The sequence below is a fragment of the Nycticebus coucang genome, chromosome 2 (assembly GCF_027406575.1).
Source record: "Nycticebus coucang isolate mNycCou1 chromosome 2, mNycCou1.pri, whole genome shotgun sequence".
NCBI lineage: Eukaryota > Metazoa > Chordata > Mammalia > Primates > Lorisidae > Nycticebus > Nycticebus coucang.
In genome coordinates, this window is record NC_069781.1 from 9,771,911 (window position 1) to 9,787,041 (window position 15,131).

Genomic DNA, 15,131 nt, shown 5'->3' on the forward strand with positions numbered 1-15,131 from the left:
CCTGGCTATGTTTTAGACATGGGGTCTCCTCTTGCTCAGGCTTGCCTGCCGTGAGCTCAGGCAATCACCCTCCTCAGCCTACCAAGTGTTGGGATTATAGGCTTGAGCCACCTTGCCCAGCTATACTTCTTGTTTTAATACCTTTTTCCCTTGTGTTGCCTAGGCTGTAGTGCAGTGATGCAATCATAGCTCACTGTGACCTCAACTCCGGGGTTCAAGCAATTCTCTCACCTCAGCCTCCCAAGTAGTTAGGACTACAGACAAATGTCACCACATCAATTAATTTTTAACATTTTTTTTGTAGAGACAGGGGTCTCACTATGTTGCTCAAGTGGTCTTGAACTCCTGGTCTCAAAATGCTGGGATTACAAGTGTAAACCACCTCTGCCAGCCATATTTTATATACTTTTGTACTTAAATGTCTTACATTAAGCATGTTTAACCTCTATAACAACACAAAGTTTAAACAGAAAATAAAATATAACTGGGCACGGTGGTTCATGCCTGTAATCCTAGTATGCTAGGAGGCAGTGGCAGGAGGATTGCCTGAGTTCAGGAGTTCCAGACCAGCCTGAGCAAGAGGGAGAACACATCTCTACTAAAAATAGAAAAATTAGTCTGGGCACCCATAGCTCAGTGGTTAGGCTGCCAGCTATATGCTCTGGAGCTGGTGGGTTCAAACCTAGCTCGGGCCTGCTAAACAAAAAGAAAAGAAAAGAAAAAAAGAAAGGGTGGGCATTGTGGAGGGTGCCTGTAATCCCAGCTACTAGGGAGGCTGAGGCAAGAGAATCACGTGAGCCCAAGATTTGAGGTTGCAGTGAGCTATGACACCATGGCACTCTACTGAGTGTGCCAAAGTGAGACTCTGTCTCAATAAAAATATAAAAATTAGCTGGGTGTTGTGGCAGATGCCTATAGTCCCAGCTATTCGAGAGGCTCAGGCAGGAGGATTGCTTGAGTCCTGGAATTTGAGGTTGCAGTGAGCTATGACACCATGGCACTCTACCTAGTGCGATAGAGTGAGACTCTGTTTCAAAAATAAATAAATAACCAAAGAACAAATAACTGGGATTTGATCAAGCTAAAAAGCTTTTGCACAGCTAAGGGTACCATAAACAAAGCAAACAGACAGCTTTCAGAATGGGGGAAGATTTTTGCATGTTATGTATTTGACTAAGGCCTGATAACTAGAATCTACAGAGAACTCAAATTAAACAGTAAGAAAAGTACAAATAACCCCCTCCATAAGTGGGCAAGAGATTTGAACAGAAACTTCTCTGAAGATGTAATCCTAGTACTCTGGGAAGCCAAGGCAGGTAGATTGCTTGAGCTCACGAGTTTGAGACCAGCTTGAGCAAAAAGTGAGACCTTGTCTCTACTAAAAATAGAAAAACTGAGGCAAGAGGATCACTTGAGCCCAAGAGTTGGAGGTTGCTGTGAGCTATGACACCATGGCACTCTATCCAGGGTGACATCTTGAGACTCTGTCTCAAAAAAAAAAAAATTAATTAAAAAATTAAATAAAATAATCACATGAAAGAATGTTAAACATCATTAGTCATAAAGGAAATGCAAAACAAAAATCATGAAATACCACTTGTCATCACTACAATGGCTAAAATTAAAAGGCTTGACAATACCAAATGTTGTCAAGAACGTGGCACAACTAGAACTCTCATGCATTGTTGGTGAGGGTGTAAAATGGTAGAAACACGTTGAAAAATATTTGACAGTATTAAGAACACTAACCAGCTAAGTGCAGTGAACTCACTCCTATAATCCCTGCACTTTGGGAGGCCAAGAGTTTGAGACTAACCTGAGCAACATGAGACCCCCATCCCTATAAAATAATACCAAAATTAGCCAGACTTGGTGGTGTGTTCCTGTAGTCCTATCTACTTAGGAAGCTGAGGCAAGAGAATTGCTTGAGCCCAGGAATTGGAGGTTGCAGTAAGCTATGACGAGGCCATTGCACTCAGGCCAGGGTGACAGAGCAAGACTCCATCTCAAAAAAAACAAAAAACAAAAATCAACACTTCCCCTATGAATCAGAAATTCCACTCCTAGTTATTTACCCAGGAGAAATGAAAATATGTGTCCACAGAAAGACTTAAGCAAATGTTAATAGCATCTTAATTTATAATAGCCCAAACTAGAAGTAACCTAAATGTCCATCATCATGCAAATGGGTAAACACTTTTTGGTTTATCCATACAATGGCATACTGCAACAGTAATAAAAAGGAGCAAACTGGGTGGTGCCTGTGGTTCAGTGAGCAGGGCGCCTGCTCCATATGCCAAGGGTGGTGGGTTCAAGCCCAGCCCCGGCCAAACTGCAACAAAAAAATAGCCGGGCGTTGTGGCAGGCGCCTGTAGTCCCAGCTGCTCGGGAGGCTGAGGCAAGAGAATCGCATAAGCCCAAGAGTTAGAGGTTGCTGTGAGCCGTGTGACGCCATGGCACTCTACCCGAGGGCAGTACGGTGAGACTCTGTCTCTACGAAAAAAAACAAAAACAAACAAACAAACATGGCTCGGCGCCTATAGTACAGTAGTTACAGCGCCAGCCACATACACTGAGGCTGGCAGGAACCTGTAGTTCCAGCTACTAAGAGGCTGGGGCAAGAGAATCGCTTAAGCCCAGGAGTTTGAGGTTGCTGTGAGCTACGAAGCCATGGCACTCTTCCAAGGGCGACAAAGTGAGACTCTCTCTCAAAAAAACAAAAAACAACAACAACATGGATGAATCTCGAAATAATGATACTGAAGTTTTTTTAACTAGACATAAAAGAGTAATACTATATACGATTCCATTTATGTAAATTCTAGCAGTGAGGGAAATCCGATAAGTATTTGTATGGGGATTTATAGTGTGTGAGAAAGGGAAGAAGAGGTTAGAAAAGGGAGAAGGGGCTTTTTTGCTTCTTTGCCTACTTGCCCTGGCAATGGAGGCCTGTTCACTGTCTATGGTGAACGTAACCCTGTATCTTGCTCTTACCCTGTAAACTTACCTTTCTCTTCCTCAATAAACTTGCTCCATGCTTGCCTTAAAAAAAAAAAAAAAAAAGAAAAGGGAGAAGAAAACTTTTGGGGTGATGAGTATATTCGTTACCTTGACTGTGGTGATGGTTCTGCAGATGTACGTGCATGCCCCAGATCACCAAATTATTATTTGAAACATGTGCAGCTTATTATCTGTCGATCATACTTCCAAAGCTGCCGAAACACATTTTAAAAACTCTTTGAGAATTGTGCATTTGATATCTGTAAATTAGCCTTCAACAAATAAAAGAAAAGGAAGAAACTGTACATGTACTTCTGACCCTGTATCCCAATGGGCACTCCCAGCCTTTCCAGGATCTGCGGGGTCCTTCTTCTCCACTCAGAGCACTCCCTCAGAGAATTTCTACAAATCAACACTTGGCAGCTGCACACCTGACACACACAGCTTCTTTCGCAGAGAATTCATTCCATCTCAAACACTTCCTCCTCTGGAAAACCATCTGGCTTTGTGCCACACTTGGGGCTCCCAGGGTCCACCTTGTATCGTCAGCATTAGAACTCAGTGTAGGCTCGGTGCTGGTAGTTCAGTGGTTAGGGCGCCGGCCACATGCACGGGGGCTGGTGGGTTCAAACTTGGCCAGGGCCTGCTAAACAACAATGACAACAATAACAACAACAATAAAATAGCCAGGTGTTGTGGCGGCTGTCTGTAGTCCCAGCTGCTGGGAGGCTGAGGCAAGAGAATCGCTTAAGCCCAAGAGTTTGAGATTGCTGTGAGCTATGATGCCACAGTACTCTACCAAGGGCAACATAGTGAGACTCTGTCTCAAACAAAACAAAACCAACCAGTGTAGACCTGTGTGTCTTTGCACTAGATGCTGACAATAATCAGGAGTGCACCGGGGCCTTGTGTTATAGGAGTGATCGCATTGCCTTCCTACCACAACCAGGTTTGCCAGCTGCACTTTATAAAAGCTGAGGCTCAGAATGGTGAGAGCTGATCCAAAGCCTCACAGCTACAATAAAGTTGAAGAAAAAAGTCAATAGGCGGCGCCTGTGGCTCAGAGGAGTAGGCGCCAGCCCCATATGCCGGAGGTGACGGGTTCAAACCCAGCCCTGGCCAAAAACTACAAAAGAAAAAAGTCAATAAAGTTGACATTCACACTCCACTACCTACTCAACCCAGGGGCACCCCGAAGCTCTCACAGGTAGGCAGAGAGGAAGGCTTTTCCATCTTTGGAACTCTTTCAAGTTACAGAAAGATACCTTACAGAGAGGAATGGGAGTTACTTTAAGGTAAAAGGCATTAACTTAAAGTTTTCCAGAACATGAAATACTTAGAAAGTAAGTGGCATGCACAGAAAACCAGACTTGAGTGCTATACCTCAAGACTTTTTTTTTTTTTTTTTGAGATAGGGTCTTGCTCTGTTGCTCTGGCTGGAGTCCAGTGGTGTCATCACTTCTTACTCCGGCCTCTAACTCCTGAGCTCAAGTGATTCTCCCGCCTCAGCCTCCTGAGTAGCTGCGACTACAGGTATACACCATTGCACCCAGCTTTTTTTTCTTTTCTTTTCTTTTTTTTTTGTAGAGACAGTTTCACTTTATCGCCCTTGGTAGAGTGCTGTGGCATCACACAGCTCACAGCAACCTCCAACTCCTGGGCTTAGGCGATTCTCCTGCCTCAGCCTCCCGAGTAGCTGGGACTACAGGCCCCGGCCATAAAGCCCGGCTACAGCTTTTTTTTCTATCTTTGGGTTAGAGATGGGAGTCTCACTCTTGCTGAGGCTGTTCTCAAACTCCTGACGACAAGTGATTCTCCTGCCTCAGCTTCCCAGAGCGTTAGGATAACAGGCATGAGCCACCATGCCCACCACTCAGGTCTTTTAATTCTCATTATTAAATGGCTCTGCATTTGCAGGTATGGGTCCATGGCATAGAATTTGAGAGGGAAGAATCTGGATTCATTGGCTCATAGACCTCAGTTGTGCTTGCTTTTGTCAGTGATTGGTTGGGAAGCAGTTAAAATGTCTATGTTTTAGGGCGGCGCCTGTGGCTCAGTCAGTAAGGCGCCGGCCCCATATGCCGAGGGTGGCGGGTTCAAACCCAGCCCCGGCCAAACTGCAACCAAAAAATAGCCGGGCGTTGTGGCGGGCGCCTGTAGTCCCAGCTGCTCGGGAGGCTGAGGCAAGAGAATCGCTTAAGCCCAGGAGTTGGAGGTTGTTGTGAGCTGTGTGAGGCCACGGCACTCTACCGAGGGCCATAAAGTGAGACTCTGTCTCTACAAAAAAAAAAAAAAAAAAAAAAAAAAAAAATGTCTATGTTTTGGGGCCAGGTGTGGTGGCTCACACCTGCAATTCTAGCACTCTGGAAGGCTGAGGCAGGTGGATTGCTTGAGCTCAGGGGTAGGAGACCAACCTGAACAAGAGTGAGGCTCTGTCTATACTAAAAAGACAAAACAAAACAGAATAGCCAGGCGTCATGGCTCATGCCTGTCTGTAGTCCCAGCTACTTGGGAGGCTATGGCAAGAGGATTGCCCAAGCCCAAGAGTTTGAGGTTTCTGTGAGCTATGATGTCACAGCACTCTACCCAGGGTGACAGAGTGAAACTCTGTCTCAAAAAAAAAATTAGAAGGGTGGCGTCTGTGGCTCAAAGGGATAGGGCGCCAGTCCCATATGCTGGAGGTGGTGGGTTCAAACCCAGCCTCGGCCAAAAAGCACAAAAAAAAAAAAAAAAAAATTAGAAAAAATCTGTGTTTTGGTTTCCCCATCCATCAAATGGGCCAAGTTTTGTCCTACTTGCAGGGCATAGGGCTTTGTAGGGAAGTAAACCCAAGTTGGAAAACTGGCTTCCTGGCTTCCCACCCTCATAACTGACCTCACCTCTTTGAGCTTTAATTTTCTCATCTGCAAAATGGGACTAATAATAGCCCAGCCCTCATGGGACTATCACAAAGATAACATGTTCAAAGGCCTGGCCCAGGGCCCAGCACTCAGGGGCTGCTCAGTGTCACACTCATATTGTGCCATCATTATTACTAGAGGACTGACACAAAACATCAGGTGCAAGCCCTGGCTGGAGAAGGTTCAAGTCTAGTTAGAACTACTTAAAGGGTCCTGCAGAACTTCACAGTTCCAGTTGTTATGATGCTCTTTACAATGTAAGGAGGCAGCAGGGGGGTTCAGCCCTGGAATTGGGTGTGGGAGGAGTATTTCATCCCTGGGCAGGGCTGGCCACCTTGGCACAATGCTTAGCATCCTTGACCTTCACACACTAAATGCCAACAGCAATGCCTCCCAATATGCATCCAGACACCAGACATAGTGACAATTAAAACACCTCCATACACACATTTCCAAACACACTCCAGGAGAAGCTACCACCCCCGCCCCCTCACTCAGGGCTCCCTGTACAAATGCATCTAATGGACTGGGTGACAGGGGCTGAATCCAGCCCACACTGCACTTGCCAAGATTATCTCTGCACTTGGAGGTGACATATGGGGCAGGGAGGCCCTAACCAGTCCTTAACACATAATGGCCTGTGCCCACCCCAGATCCCCACCTCCGGGATCTTCCCACCACTTCTCACTCCCTCTTTCCTACCCCTTTCCTCTCTGGCTTCTCTCTGTTCCTCCCCGTGGAATGGCTTCTGTCTGCCAGACCGCACTCCTCAGGAGGACAGGAACAGTCTCTGTTCCTCTGAATTTGGCACTCAGGAAATGTTTTCTGAATACGGAATTATCCTGATTCTATCAAGAAGGCCTGGAGGACAGGAGTCAGCAAGGACTAAGGGAGAGAGGAAGAGGGCCAGGCTAGGGTGCAGGGGCCCCACCCCGGGAGGCCTGGCCCAGCCTCACCACAAGCTTAGTCACCCGGAGGGCTGGGCAGACCCAACCCACACTGCCATCCTGGACAGGCTCTGAGTCACCAGCTGGTGAGGGGCAGCTGCGGTCCAGCAGGAAACCAAGTCTGACATGGAAGAGGTGGGAGGGGTTGGGAGGGCCTGAACCCCCCCCCCCCACGCTGCCCTGGAGGAACTGGCATGCCTGTCCAGCCCCAGCTCAACAGTAAATGGCTCTCAAGGACTTGCTAGGAGCCAAGAACAGTACCAGGCTCTGGTCCCTGTTCTTCAGGGGCTCTCACTCTGGAGGAAAAGTTGGGATATAAGACGTGCACAAGTCCCCATGACACAAAGTGTTCTTGACAAGGAATAGATGACAGGACATGACAAGAGCCAGAAGAACTGCTTGCTGTTACCATCTCTTCAGCAGCGCGATTTGTTATCACATTCCAAAAGCATCATATGGAGCTGGGCGTGGTGGCTCCTGCCTACAAGCCCGGCACTCCGGGAGGCTGAGGCAGGAGGATTGCTGGAGGCCAGGAGTTTGACAACAGCCTGAGTAAGAGTGAGACCCCGTCTCTACTAAAAATAGAAAAATTAGCCAGGCACTGTGGTGGGAAGCTGTAGTTCCAGGTACTCAGGAGGCTGAGGTAAGAGGATCACTTGAACCCAGGAGTTTGAGGTTGCTGTGAGCTATGATGATGCCATGGCACTCTCACAGGCAACAGACGAGATCCTGCTTAAAAAGTAACCTAAAAATTGTACCCTTGTATTAATTTGAAAAATAAAAAAGCAGCCTCATAAGGAGGTTTAGCTTAGCAATCTCACTTCTAGAAATTTAGCCTTAGAAACAGTTGGTCATAAGACAATAGTTTCTTTCTTTTTCTTTTTTTTTCCTCGACAGAGTCTCACTTTATTGCCCTCAGTAGAGTACTGTGGTGTCACACAGCTCACAATAACCTCCAACTCCAGGGCCTAGGTAATTCTCTTGCCTCAGCCTCCCGAGTAGCTGGGACTACAGGCGCCCACCACAACACTGATCATTTTTTTGTCGCAGTTTGGCTGGGGCTTGGTTCAAACCTATCACCCTAGGTGTATGGGGCTGGCACCCTACCCACCGAGCCACAGGCACCGCCCTCTTTTTTTTTTTTTTTTGAGACACAGTCTTACTTTGTCACCCTAGGTAAAGTGCTGTGGCATCATAGCTCACAGCAACCTCAAACTCTCAGGCTCAAGAGATCCTCTTACCTCAGCCTCCCGAGTAGCTGGGACTACAGGCACCCACCACAATCCCCGGCTATTTTTTACAGATGAGGTCTTACTGTTGCTCAGGCTGATTTCGAACTCCTGTGGTCAGGCGTCCACCCTTCTTGGCTGCCCAGAGTATAGTCAAGGATTACAGGTGTGAGCCACCTCACCAGAATAGTTTAATGTTTATTGGTACCATACAGTGGAATAGGATGCCGCCTTTAAAATTAGTAGATGAATATTCATTGCTATGGAAAGATATTCACACATATTACTTAGTGAAACACAAAAATGGTTAAGGCAGAGAAGCCCATCTTGTGTTTGATAAACACCTGAATGTATGGGATAGTCTGGGAGGATGGGGCATGTAGCGGGAGTCGGTAGCTCCGACAGGCATTGGCGTGTGTATCTAACCCTCATCTCTTACTTGCTGTGGAATGCTGGACAAGTCACTAACCTCGCTGAGCCTCAGTTTTCTCTCCTATAGTATAACTGTCCCCTAAAAGTCGTGGTGAAGATTAAATGAGGCAGAGGAGTGAAGCCTGAGCTGAGTCCACAGGCCTAAGGGGGCTTCCTTGTCTTCTCATCCTACAGTTAAGATTTCTTCCTGGCTGCTGGCTGGTGCTTCAACCACCCCTCACCTGACTTTGGTGTTGTTGGGTCTAACCATGGAATCCCACCTGGGAAGGTGGTGAGCAACCCACTCCCAGAGGTGGGTGGTAAGCGGAGGCTCTGCATGGTAGCAGAGGCCTGGCTTGCTGTAGAATGGACTTTGTATCAAATGAGGCAGGCATGGCCACTGCAGGCATGAATGTACATGTGCAGATCTATGAGTGAGGCTGTTAGGTCCCAGGGACCAAGTGGGTCCCATTCTCCTCCCACCAGGACAGTGTGTGTACATTGTAGGCGCTCACCCACACTCCCATTACATCAGACACTAGGGATGGATGTCATGTTGAATGAGGACAGTGCTGGTCCTCAGAGAGGAAGATCTATTTAAACAGATAATCACTCACTCACACACACACAACATAATCTTGAGTGTGCTGTTTGCAACGAAGGAGGAGTGTACGATGCTGGGGGCAGGTGGCAGTAATGGCAGGTCTAGGGGGTCTGGGGCAGGAAAGGCCTCCCCGACAAAGTAAATTAGCTGAGGCCTAAAGGATGAATGGTGCTTGTGAGGCAAGATGGGGAAGGGAATAGTGTTTCCTAAGCTAGTTGGAGGATGTGAAAGCTCAGTACAGCTAGAGGGGGACGGGAATAAGGTGAAGAAGGGGCTGAGTACCATGCTTAGGGTCTCACTTTCTCTCCAGGAGAGTGGGAGCCATTGAAGGTGTGTAGCAGGGGAATGACATAGTCATATCTGTGTTTTAAAGCAATTCATTTGGCTCCTCCTGAAAAATAAGTGGGAGGCTGGAAGTTGGCAGGCCAGTGATGAGCTGGGCACTTGTGCTGGACTTGGGTGTGATGGTGGAGCAGGGGAGAGGTGACAGCTTGGCCACTGAAGGAACATGAAGGGAGTTGAGCAGCCCAAGGCCAGGTAACAGATGGAACAGGCTTCTGCCCCTTCTACCCAACCCCCTGGGCAGTTAATAAAGAGGGGAGGTCTGGGCCTGGTGCCAAGGTCCCTTCCCGCACAACAGGACATGCCAACTGGGTAAATAGAAGTGGACACATGATATTCCTTAAAAACAAAATCCTGATTCATTCACACTCCCTGCTGTTTACTGGAGATGTTTGTTTTTTTTTTTCTCCTGTTCTATTTCAGGTTTGACAGGTTTGTGGAGAGAGCAGAGCTGGGGCTCACAGCCAACTGGGTGGGAGAGGGACCCATGGGGAGAGAAAAGACTCCTCCTTTTTCCTACAGGACAAGGAAAGGGTCTTGGGCTGGGCTCCTGCTGAATGTTTTCAGGCAAATCCCTTCCCTTCTCTGGGTCTCAGTCCAAGCTTTGCACTGACCTTCTGGACCCTCCTTTTCAAATCAAAGTATTATTATTTTTCTCCTTTGGGTTCCTGGTTCCAAATGGGCTTAGGGTGGGGCAGGTGGGGGTGGGGCAGCCTTACAGGGAGGCAGCTTGTTGGAAGCCACTTCCTGACAAAGGCCTGATGAGTCAGGGGCTGTAGGTGGCATTCTCTGTTGGAGGGGCCAGGCTCAGCAGGTGGGCAGAGGAGAGTGTTTCCTCAGTGCTCCAGACCTGGACCATTCCAAGCTTTTGTCCATATCCCTGGCATCCTCCACCAGGCTCCAGGGCCTGGGCCAAGGAAAGCTGGTGAGAGGGCCTGGTGAGTAGAGAAGCATTTAGAGTCCTAGCAGAAGAACAGGTGCCCTGCAGCCTTGCAGAGCTGAGCTGCTATAGAAAGAGCTCTTACATAGCCGGGCGTTGTGGCAGGCGCCTGTAGTCCCAGCCACTGGAGAGGCTGAGGCAAGAGAATCGCTTAAGCCCAGGAGTTGGAGGTTGCTGTGAGCTGTGTGAGGCCACGGGCACTCTACCGAGGGCCATAAAGTGAGACTCTGTCTCTACAAAAAAAAAAAAAAAAAGAAAAAGAAAAAGAAAGAGCTCTTATAAATCACTAAGAAATAAGTTAAGACATTAACACACAAGCAAGCAGAGGTTATAAATTTAAAGAAACACACATGGCCAATAAATGTGTGAACAGATGTTTTGATTTGCTCAAAACTAAAAAGTGAACCTCAAAATGGCCTCAAGGCTGGGCATGGTGGCTCACGCCTGTAATCCTAGCACTCTGGGAGGAGGGGGTGGGAGGGTGGGGGGTGGATAGCTTGCGTTCAAGACCAGCCTGAGCAAAAGCAAGACCCTGTCCCCCCCCCCCCGTCTCTACTAAAAAAGAAAAACTATGGCAAGAGAATTGCTTGAGCCCAAGAGTTGGAGGTTGCTGTGAGCTATGATGCTAGAGCACTCTACCCAGGGCAACAGCTTGAGGCTCTGTTGCAAAAAAAAATAAATGGCTTCAAGTATAAGGGCAGAGGTTCCCAAAGCTTAGAGCTGAGAAATGTGCTGATGTCTAACTTTCTGGAATCCTCATAGTGCTGATGATTATATTCATTTTTCTTTTTTTTTTTGTAGAGACAGAGTTTCATTTTCACACAGCTCACAGCAACCTCCAATTCCTGGGCCTAGGCGATTCTCCTGCCTCAGCCTCCGGAGTAGCTGGGACTACAGGCGCCCACCACAACGCCCGGCTATTTTTTTGTTGCAGTTTGGCCGGGGCTGGGTTTGAACCCGCCACCCTCGGTATATGGGGCCGGCGCCCTGCTCACTGAGCCACAGGTGCCGCCCTATATTCATTTTTCTTTCCTTAAACAAAAAGCAAACAAAAAATTTCTCCCCATCTGAAGATCATAAGTTTTTTATTACAACAATCACTGATTTATTGAGATATAGTACAGAGTTAAGAACTTTTAGAGAACTTTACAATCTTCCCAGAATAAAATAAAAATTCTCTGCTCTGGATGTTCTCAAGTTGCCTTCCCATCTGGTCCCCCCTCTCCCTGGCAGGGGCCCCTCCCTCCTGTTCCTTGCGGGAGGTCTTGGAACAGCTATGGAGTTCAGCCCCCAGGATGCATCCTGCCAACTTTTGCTCATGCTGACACCTCTACCTGGCATGCCCACTCTGTGTCTGCCTATTCCAGAATTTAAACTAGGATTGCTGTATTTAATGGAATATCACTGTTTTTTTTTTTTTTTTGGCCGGGGCTGGGTTTGAACCCGCCACCTCTGGCATATGGGACCGGTGCCCTACTCCTTGAGCCACAGGCGCCGCCCGGGAATATCACTTTTTAAAAACCCTCACAACTTATTCAACTATAAAATGGGCATGATCATTCCTACCCCAGAGCCTATGAGGGTGGGAAAGCCTCTGTCTTGATGCCCAGTATCTGGCTGTGGGCCATAAATGGCACCTCTTCTGAATCTTTGTGGAGCAAGCTTCTTCCTTCCAATCAGGTCTCAAGGTTTTTTTTCTTTTTTTTGTAGAGACAGAGTCTCACCCTATGGCCCTTGGTAGAGTGCCGTGGCCTCACACAGCTCACAGCAACCTCCAACTCCTGGGCTTTAGTGATTCTCTTGCCTCAGCCTCCCGAGTAGCTAGGACTACAGGCGCCGGCCACAATACCCGGCTATTTTTTTGGCTGCAGTTTGGCCGGGGCCGAGGTTTGAACCCGCTACCCTCAGTATATAGGGCCGGCGCCCTATTGACTGAGCCACAGGCACCGCCCTCAAGGTTTGGTGCTTTATAGCTCAGCGGCTAGGGTGCCAGCCACATACAAGGGAGCTGGTGGGTTCGAATTCAGCCCAGGCCTGCCAATCAGGTCTCAAGGTATCATTTCCTTGGAGAGGCCTTCCTGGAGCTTCCTAGATGGCATCTTATCACGTCTCCACCTGTTATCCTATCCCATCTTAATGTTTATCATTCTCTGAAGTTTTTTTTTTTTTTTTTTTTTTTTTTTTTTTTTTTTTTTTGTAGAGACAGAGTCTCACTTTATGGCCCTCAGTAGAGTGCCATGGCATCACACAGCTCACAGCAACCTCCAGCTCCTGGGCTTAAGCGATTCTCTTGCCTCAGCCTCCCAAGTAGCTGGGACTACAGGTGCCCGCCACAGCACCCGGCTATTTTTTTTTTTTTTGTTGTTGTTGTTGTTGTTGCAATTTGGCCGGGGCTGGGTTTGAACCCGCCACCCTTGGCATATGGGGCCGGCGCCCTACTCACTGAGCCACAGGCGCCGCCCTCTCTGAAGTTTTTTATTTATTTATTTATTTATTTTATTTATTTTTTTTTGTAGAGACAGAGTTTCACTGTACCACCCTCGGGTAGAGTGCCGTGGTGTCACACGGCTCACAGCAACCTCTAACTCCTGGGCTTAGGTGATTCTCTTGCCTCAGCCTCACAAGCAGCTGGGACTACAGGCGCCCGCCACAACGCCCGCCTATTTTTTTGTTGCAGTTTGGCCGGGGCTGGGTTTGAACCCGCCACCCTCGGCATATGGGGCCGGCGCCCTACTCACTGAGCCACAGGCGCCGCCCCTATTTATTTTTTTTTGTTATCCTTCTCCATGAGAATATAACCTCCAGGAAGGCAGGGACCTTGATTATCTTGTATACTCTTGTATTCCCACTATACAGAATAGCACCTGACACATAGTACCTCATTTTATTTTATTATTATCTTTTTGAGACAGAGTCTCACTCTGTTGCCCAGAAAGAGTGCCCTGCTGTCAGCTTATAGCAACCTCAAACTCATGGGTTCAAGTGATCCTCCTATCTCAGCCTCCTGAGTAGCGGGGACTATAGGTGCCTGCCACCATGCCTCGCTAATTTTCCTATTTTTGGTAGAGACAAGGTCTCGTTCTTTGCTCAGCCTGGTCTCAAACTCCTAAGCTCAAACAATCTACTTGCCCCAGTTTCCCAGAGTGCTAAGATTATAGCCATGAGCCACTGCATCCAGTGGAATCGGATGAATTTTGAATTGTTAGGGACCAGTGCCAGGTTTGGGGGCAGCGTTCCACATGTGCATCCTCTAGTCTAAAATCCCTTTCCACTTCCACTGCCTCGTGTGCCTCTCACTCGTGATGCCATAAGTGCTCAGAGAAATTAGGTAACATTAGACAGAAGGTCCCCAAAGCCAAGAGGAATGGTCCCTGGCATGCTGGGAAGTTTGTGGGTGCTCCAGGCTCACAGGCCTGGGTGCACCATGAAGGCTGAGGAGAGGCTGCTATGGGCCCATTTCTACCCCACTTGGCCTAGGCCTCTGTGGTCACTAAAGAGATGCCCCGTGGTGTCCAGATACCAGCTAGCTCCACCCATCCCTTCCCTGGGTACCCTTCTGGTCCCTATATTTTAGAGTGTGGGAAAAATGAAACAAGGTGACCAGCATCACTTGCTTCTTGCTGCTCAAAGAGAACCAGATATTGGATGTCAGGGGACTTGGCCTCTCTGGTCAGGTTCTGCCTCTGCCTTGCTGTGTGCCCTTGGCAAGTCATTTCCCTCTCTGTGCCTCGCATTCTGCCTCTGTAAAAGGAAATCAGTAATCCTTGCTAGCTTGCTCCAACTCTGGCTCTTCCCACCCCTACTCTTCAAAGGACAAGCCTTTGCTTGTGCTGTCCCCACTCTTTGGAATGCTGTCCCCAGCATGTGCTGTCAAAATTCTTGTTTTTCAACTTCTAGCTCTATGATATTCCTCAAAACAGAATGCCCTGCTCCTTCCTCAAGCTTCTTTTTTTTTTTTGTAGAGACAGAGTCTCACTTTATGGCTCTCGGTAGAGTGCGGTGGCCTCACACAGCTCACAGCAACCTCCAACTCCTGGGCTCAAGCGATTCTCTTGCCTCAGCCTCCCGAGTAGCTGGGACTACAGGCGCCCGCCACAACGCCCGGCTATTTTTTGGTTGCATTTTGGCCGGGGCCGGGTCTGAACCTACCACCCTCGGTATATGGGGCCAGCGCCCTACCGACTGAGCCACAGGCGCCACCCTCCTCAAGCTTCTTTACCATCTTGAGGGCAGGTACTGTGATGAATAAGAGAATGACAGATTCTGTTTGTTAACAGATGACTGACCCTAACAGATGACTGGCACTTTGTTATCTCACTTAATCCTACAAACAAAGTGTCATTACCCTCATTTGACTGATGAGGAAACTGAGGTTCAAAGAGGTAATGCCACTTGTCACAGAGGAGTGCAGCCTCTGCTCCTCATCTTTTCATCCCCAGCATCTTACAGAGGGCCTGGCACACAGGGCTTCACCACCAGTTTGCTGAGTGACTGGTAAGCCACTGAATGCAGGCTTGATGCCTGTATCTCTTTGATCAGCTTCAAGCCTCCTTCCCTTGGTGTGGGCAGGCCTGAAGTACAGGTGCTCAGCAGTGTTAACTGTTATTATCATCACTGTCTGCCTTATGTCACAGTTACAACAACAGGGTGGAATGCACAGAGAAGTGGTGAGCGCTCAGTCACCCAGGTAACCAAGCAGAAACTAGATGACCCTAGTCGGAATGCGGGACCGAGATCTGAACATGGTCAAAGCAGTCC